Below are 7901 nucleotides of genomic sequence, written 5' to 3' on the forward strand. Positions count from 1 at the left end.
AATGACAAAAGAGTCAATTCAGCAAGAGGATATAAAAACTCTACATATGTATGCTCCCACCACTGGAGCACCCAAATATATAAAGGAAATATTAATGTATCTAAAGGGAGAAATACACTGGAATACAATAATAGTAGAAAGTGTCACCACCCATTTCCCGTAACGGACAGATAATCCAGACAAAAGTCAACAAAGAAGCATTGGAAATGAACTACAATCTATACCAAATGGACCTAATTGACATTTACAGACAATTTTTCCAACCGCTACTGAATACACATTTTTTTCCCACAAATACATGGAACATTTTCAGGATAGACCATAGGTTAGGTCACAAAATAAGTTTCAAGAAATTCAAAAAGGTCAAAATCATATCAAGTATCTTTTATGACTGCAATGGTATAAAACTAGATATTAAAAACAAGAAGAACTTGAAACCATATAGACACATGGAAATTAAACAACAAGTTCCTGAACAATTAATGGGTCAATGAAGAAATCAAGATGGAAATGTTAAAATATATTAATAAGTGTTACAGCTCTTTTAGAATCTGTCTAGTGAACTTTCTAGTGAGAAACCCTCCAATATAAAAATAAATGGATAAATAATTTTGAAAATAAAAATACTTTAAAACAAATGAAAATGAAAATACAACATACAAAAATATATGGCATATGGTAAAATCAGTAGTAAGAGGAAGGTTTATAGCTATAAACAACTACATCAAAAAAGTAAAAAGATTTCGAATAAAAAATCTTGTGATGCACCTGACAGAACCAGCAAAGCAAGAACAAGTCCACCCCAGAATTAGTAAAAAATAAAAATAAAAATCAAAAAATAAAAGGAAAGAAATAATAAATTTCCAATAAGAAATAAAGTGAAGAATAAGAAAATACAAAAGATCAATGAAACAAAAGATTTTTTTTTCTGAAAAGATAAACAATATTGGTAAATTTACCTACAATAACCAAGAAAAAAAAGAGAAGGCCTAAATAAATTTAATAAAAAACAAAAAAAGATATGACAACTGATACAACAGAAATGCAAAAAAAATCATTAGAAAGTATTATGAACAAATATACACCCCATAATGGAAAAACCTAGCATGGGACAAATTACTGGACACAAAGAACCTACCAAGATTGAACTACGAAGAAAGAGAAAACCCAAACAGACTAATAATAAGTAATGAGATCAAAGCAGTAATACCCATTAAAAGCAAAACCAGATGGCTTCACTGCTAAATTCTGTCAAGCATTGAAAGAATAACTAACACAATTCTACCTAAACTGTTCCAAAATTTGAAAAGGAAGAAATTATTCCAAACTCATTCTACGAGGCCAGAATTACACTGATGCCAAAAACACACAAGGACACAACAAAAAGAGAAAACTACAGGCTAATATCCCTGATGAACATAGATGTATACCTTCATCAATATAGTAGCAAACTGAATACAAAAACATGATAAAAAGATCATTTATCATGATCAAGTGGGATTCATCCCAGGGATGCAAGGATATTTCAACATAGGCAAATCAATAAATGTGGTCTATCACATTAACAGAACGAAGAACAAAAACCATATAATCATCTCAATAGGTGCTGAAAAAAATTTGACAAAATTCAACATTCCTTTGTGATAAAAATTCTCAAGAAAATGAGGAAAAAACATACCTCGAACAATAAACACCATTTATGACAAGCACACTGCCAACATTATGCTGAATGGTGAAAAATTAAAGCCTTTCCTCTAAGATCCAAAAAGAGAAAATCATCTTCATTTTTATCACTTTTATTCAGTACAGTACTAGAAGTTCTAGCCAGAGCATTTAGGCAACAGAAATAAATAAAGGGCATCCAAATTGGAAAATATGTTGTTATCTTTGTTCACATATGACATATTATATTTCGAAAAATCTAAAAACGCCACTAAAGTACTATTATAACTTATAGAGAACTTCAGCAAAGTTACAGGATGCAAAATGAGCATATAAAATTTCAGTAGCACTTATATACGACAACAGTGAACAATCTAGAAAAGAAATTAGGAAAGCAATCACAATACAATAGCTACAGAAATGATGCCTATGAGTAAATTAACCAAAGAAGTAAAAAATCTTTATAAGGAAAACTGTAAAACAGTGAAGAAAGAAATTGAAGAGAACATAAACAAATGGAAATATATCCCAGCTCATGATTGGAAGAATTAATATTGTTGAAATGTTTAAACTACCAAAAGTTATCTACAGATTCAATGCAATCTCTATCAAAATACCAATGACATTCTTCACAGAAATAGAACAAAAAATCCTAGACTTCATACACAACCACGAAATACCCCAAATACCCAACGCAATCTTGAGCAAAAAGAAGAAAGCTGGTGGCATCACACTACTTGACTTCAAAATATGCTGAAAAGCTATAGTAACCCAAATAGCATATTACTGGCATAAGAACAGACACATGGATTCATGGAGCAGAATAGAGAACCTAAATAGAAACTCACACATTTACAACCAATTCATTTTTGAAAATAGTGCCTAGAATATACACTGGGGAAAGGACAGTTTTTTAAATAAAAGGTACTGAGAATATTGGATAACCATATACAAAAATCAAATTATAATGAATTAAAGACTCTAATGTGTGATGTGAAACAATGAAACTACTAAAATAAAATATTAAGAAAACACTTCAGGTCATCGGTCTGGCAAAGATTATTTGGGTTAGACTCAAAAACGTGGGCAACCAAAGCAAAATCAGACACATGGGATTAAATCAAGCTCAAAAGCTTCCACACAGCTAAGAAAATTATTAATAAAGTGAAGTGACAACCAATGGAATGGGGAAAAGCATTTTCAAACTATCCATCCCAAAAGGGTTTAATAATCAGAATATATAAAGAACTCAAGTGACTCAATAGCAAAAAAAAACACCCACAAATAATTGAATCTAAAGATGAACAAAATACCTGAGTGATGAAATAATCTGTACAACAAACCCCCATGACACACGTTTACCTATGTAACAAAACTGCACACCCTGCACTTGTGCCCTTGAAATTAAAATGAAAGTTATACATAAAAATGGACACAATATCTGAATAGACATTTCTCAAAAGGCATATAAATGGTCTTTTTAATGAAAAAATAAACCTCAGCATTGCTAATCACCAGGAAAATGTAAATCAAAACTACAATGAGATATCCTTTCACCCCAGTTAAAATGGCTTTTACCTAAAAGACGGAAATTAACAGATGCTGGCAAGGCTGTAGAGAAAGGGGAGTGCTCATATACTGTTCGTGGGAATGTAAATTAGTACAGCCACCAAGGAAAACAGTCTGGATGCTACTCAAAACAGTAAAAATAAAACTATTTCAGATGGGAGCCAAGATGGCCGAATAGGAACAGCTCCGGTCTACAGCTCCCAGCGTGAGCAATGCAGAAGACAGGTGATTTCTGCATTTGCAACTGAGGTACTGGGTTCATATTACTGGGGAATGCCAGACAGTAGGTGCAGGACACTGGGTGCAGTGCACTGTGCACGAGCCAAAGCAGGGTGAGTCATCACCTGACCCAGGAAGTGCAAGAGGTCAGGGAATTCCCTTTCCTAGTCAAAGAAAGGGGTGACAGACGGCACCTGGAAAATCAGGTAACTCCCACGCTAATACTGTGTTTTTCCAATGGGCTTAAAAAACAGCACACCAGGAGATTATATCCCACACCTGGCTTGGAGGGTCATATGTCCACGGAGTCTCACTCACTGCTAGCACAGCAGTCAGAGATCAAACTGCAAGGTGGCAGCCAGGCTGGGGGAGGGGTGCCTGACATTGCCAAGTTAGTTGTTTGATTAGGTAAACAAAGTGGCTGGGAAGCTCGAACTGGGTGGGGCCCACCACAGCTCAAGGAGGCCTGCCTGCCTCTGTAGGCTCCACCACTGGGGGCAGGGCACAGACAAACAAAAAGACAGCAGTAACCTCTGCAGACTTAAATGTCCCTCTCTGACAGCTTTGAAGAGAGTAGTGGTTCTCCCAGCACATAGCTTGAGATCTGAGAATGGGCAGACTGCCTCCTCAAGTAGGTCCCTGACCCCCAAGTAGCCTAATTGGGAGGCACCCCCCAGTAGGGGTGGATTGACACCTCACACGGCCCGGTACTCCTCTGAGACAAAACTTCCAGAGGAATGATCAGGCAGCAGCATTTGGGGTTCACCAAAATCTGCTGCTCTGCAGCCACCACTGCTGATACCCAGGCAAACAGGGTCTGCAGTGGACCTCTAGCAAACTCCAACAGACCTGCAGCTGATAGTCCTTTCTATTAGAAGGAAAACTAAGAAGCAGAAAGGACATCCACATCAAAAACCGATCTGTATGTCACCATCATCAAAGACCAAAGGTAGATAAAACCACAAAGATGGGAAAAAAACAGAGCAGAAAAAATGGAAACTCTAAAAATCAGAGCGCCTCTACTCCTCCAAAGGAACGCAGCTCCTCACCACCAACACGACAAAGCTTGACGGAGAATGACTTTGACGAGTTGAGAGAAGAAGGCTTCAGACGATCAAAATACTCCGAGCTACAGGAGGAAATTCGAACCAACGGCAAAGAAGTTAGAAGCTTTGAAAAAAAATTAGACGAATGGATAACTAGAATAACCAATGCAGAGAAGTCCTTAAAGGACCTGATGGAGCTGAAAACCAAGACATGAGAGCTAAGTGACAAATGCAGAAGACTCAGTAGCTGATGCGATCAACTGGAAGAAAGGGTATCAGTGATGGAAGATGAAATGAATGAAATGAAGTGAGAAGAGAAGTTTAGAGAGAAAAGAATAAAAGGAAATGAACAAAGCCTCCAAGAAATATGGGACTATGTGAAAAGGCCAAATCTATGTCTGATTAGCATACCTGAAAGTGATGGGGAGAATGGAACCAAGTTGGAAAACACTGTGCAGGATATTATCCAGGAGAACTTTCTCCATCTAGCAAGGCAGGCCAACATTCAAATTCAGGAAATACAGAGAACAAGACAAATATACTCCTCAAGAAGAGCAACTCTGAGACACTTAATTGTCAGATTCACCGAAGTTGAAATGAAGGAAAAAATGTTAAGGGCAGCCAGAGAGAAAGATTGGGTTGCCCACAAAGGGAAGCCCATCAGACTAACAGCTGATCTCTCAGCAGAAACTCTACAAGCCAGAAGAGAGTGGGGACCAATATTCAACATTCTTAAAGAATTTTCAACCCAGAATTTCATATCCAGCCAAACTAAGCTTCATAAGTGAAAGAGAAATTAAATACTTTACAGACAAGCAAATGCTGAGAGATTTTGTCACCACCAGGCCTGCCCTAAAAGAGCTCCTGAAGGAAGCACTAAACATGGAAAGGAACAACCAGTACCAGCCACTGCAAAAACATGCCAAATTGTAAAGACCATCAAGGCTAGGAAGAAACTGCATCAACTAACGAGCAAAATAACCAGCTAACATCCTAATGACAGGATCAAATTCACACATAACAATATTAACTTTAAACGTAAATGGGCTAAATGCTCCAATTAAAAGACACAGACTGGCAAATTGGATAAAGAGACAAGACCCGTCAGTGTGCTATATTCAGGAAACCCATCCCAGGTGCAGGGACACACATAGGCTCAAAATAAAGGGATGGAGGGAGATCTACCAAGCAAATGGAAAACAAAAAAAGGCAGGGGTTGCAATCCTAGTCTCTGATAAAACAGACTTTAAACCCACAAAGATCAAAAGAGACAAAGAAGGCCATTACATTATGGTAAAGGGATCAATTCAACAAGAAGACCTAACTATCCTAAATATATATGCACCCAATACAGGAGCACTCAGATTCATAAAGCAAGTCCTTAGTAACCTACAAAGAGACTTAGACTCCAACATAATAATAATGGGAGACTTTAAAACCCCACTGTCAACATTGGACAGATCAATGAGACAGAAAGTTAACAAGGAAACCCAGGAATTGAACTCAGCTCTGCACCAAGTGGACCTAATAGACATCTACAGAACTCTCAACCCCAAATCAACAGAATATACATTCTTTTCAGCACCACACCACACCTACTCCAAAACTGACCACATAGCTGGAAGTAAAGCATTCCTCAGCAAATGAAAAAGAACAGAAATTATAACAAACTGTCTCTCAGACTACAGTGCAATCAAACTAGAACTCAGGATTAAGAAACTCACTCAAAACCGCTCAACTACATGGAAACTGAACAACCTGCTCCTGAATGACAACTGGGTACAAAAAGAAATGAAGGAAGAAATAAAGATGTTCTTTGAAACGAATGAGAACAAAGACAAAACATATTAGAATCTCCAGGATACATTCAAAGCAGTGTATAGAGGGAAATTTATAGCACTAAAGGCCCACAAGAGAAAGCTAGAAAGATCTAAAATTGACACCCTAACATCACAATTAAAAGAACTAGAAAAGCAAGAGCAAATACATTCAAAAGCTAGCAGAAGTCAAGAAATTACCAAGATCAGAGCAGAACTAAAGGAAATAGAGACACAAAAAACCCTTCAAAAAAGTAATGAGTCCAGGAGCTGGTTTTTTGAAAAGATCAACAAAATCAATAGACCGCTAGGAAGACTAATAAAGAAGAAAAGAGAGAAGAATCAAATAGATGCAATAAAAAATGATAAAGGGTATATCACCACTGATCCCACAGAAATACAAACTACCATCAGAGAATACTACAAACACCTCTACACAAATAAACTAGAAAATATAGAAGAAATGGATAAATTCCTCGACATATACATCCTTCCAAGACTAAACCAGGAAGAAGTTGAATCTCTGAATAGACCAATAACAGGCTCTGAAATTGAGGCAATAATCAATAGCTTACCAACCAAAAAAAGTCCAGGACCACAAGGATTCACAGCCGAATTCTACCAGAGGTACAAAGAGGAGCTGGTACCATTCCTTCTGAAACTATTCCAATCAATAGGAAAAGAGGGAATCCTCCCTAACTCATTTTATGAGGCCAGCATCATCCTGATACCAAAGCCTGGCAGAAAGACAACCAAAAAAGAGAATTTGAGACCAATATCCGTGATGAACATCGATGCAAAAATCCTCAGTAAAATACTGGCAAACCAAATCCAGCAGCACATCATAAAGCTTATCCACCATGACCAAGTGGGCTTCATCCCTGGGGTCCAAGGCTGGTTCAAAATATGCAAATCAATAAATGTAATCCAGCATATAAACAGAACCAAAGACAAAAACCACGTGATTATCTCCTTAGATGCAGAAAAGGCCTTTGACAAAATTCATGCTAAAAACTCTCAATAAATTAGTTATTGATGGGATGTATCCTAAAATAATAAGAGCTATCTATGACAAACCCACAGCCAATATCATACTGAATGGGCAAAAACTGGAAGCATTCCCTTTGAAAACCGGCACTAGACAGGGATGCCCTCTCTCACCACTCCTATTCAACATAGTGTTGGAATTTCTGGCCAGGGCAATCAGGCAGGGGAAGGAAATAAAGAGTATTCGATTAGGAAAAGAGGAAGTCAAATTGTCCCTGTTTGCAGATGACATGATCGTATGTCTGGAAAACCCTATCGTCTCAAACCAAAACCTCCTCAAGCTGATAAGCAACTTCAGCAAAGTCTCAGGATACAAAATCAATGTACAAAAATCACAAGCATTCTTATACACTAATAACAGACAAACACAGAGCCAAATCATGAGTGAACTCCCATTCACAATTGCTTCAAAGAGAATAAAATACCTAGGAATCCAACTTACAAGGGATGTGAAGGACCTCTTCAAGGAGAACTACAAACCACTGCTCAATGAAATAAAAGAGGATACAAACAAATGGAAGAACATTCCATGCTCATGGGT

The 7901-nt window shown here is 37.3% G+C and overlaps 1 pseudogene; it reads left to right on the forward strand.

Annotated features, from left to right (window-relative positions):
- The first annotated feature begins 528 nt into the window (after positions 1 to 528).
- Positions 529 to 581, forward strand: LOC116470034 (U7 small nuclear RNA; annotated as a pseudogene).
- Positions 582 to 7901: the final 7320 nt, after the last annotated feature.

The sequence above is a fragment of the Hylobates moloch genome, unplaced genomic scaffold, assembly GCF_009828535.3.
Source record: "Hylobates moloch isolate HMO894 unplaced genomic scaffold, HMol_V3 SCAFFOLD_5, whole genome shotgun sequence".
In the NCBI taxonomy this organism is placed as follows: Eukaryota; Metazoa; Chordata; class Mammalia; order Primates; family Hylobatidae; genus Hylobates; species Hylobates moloch.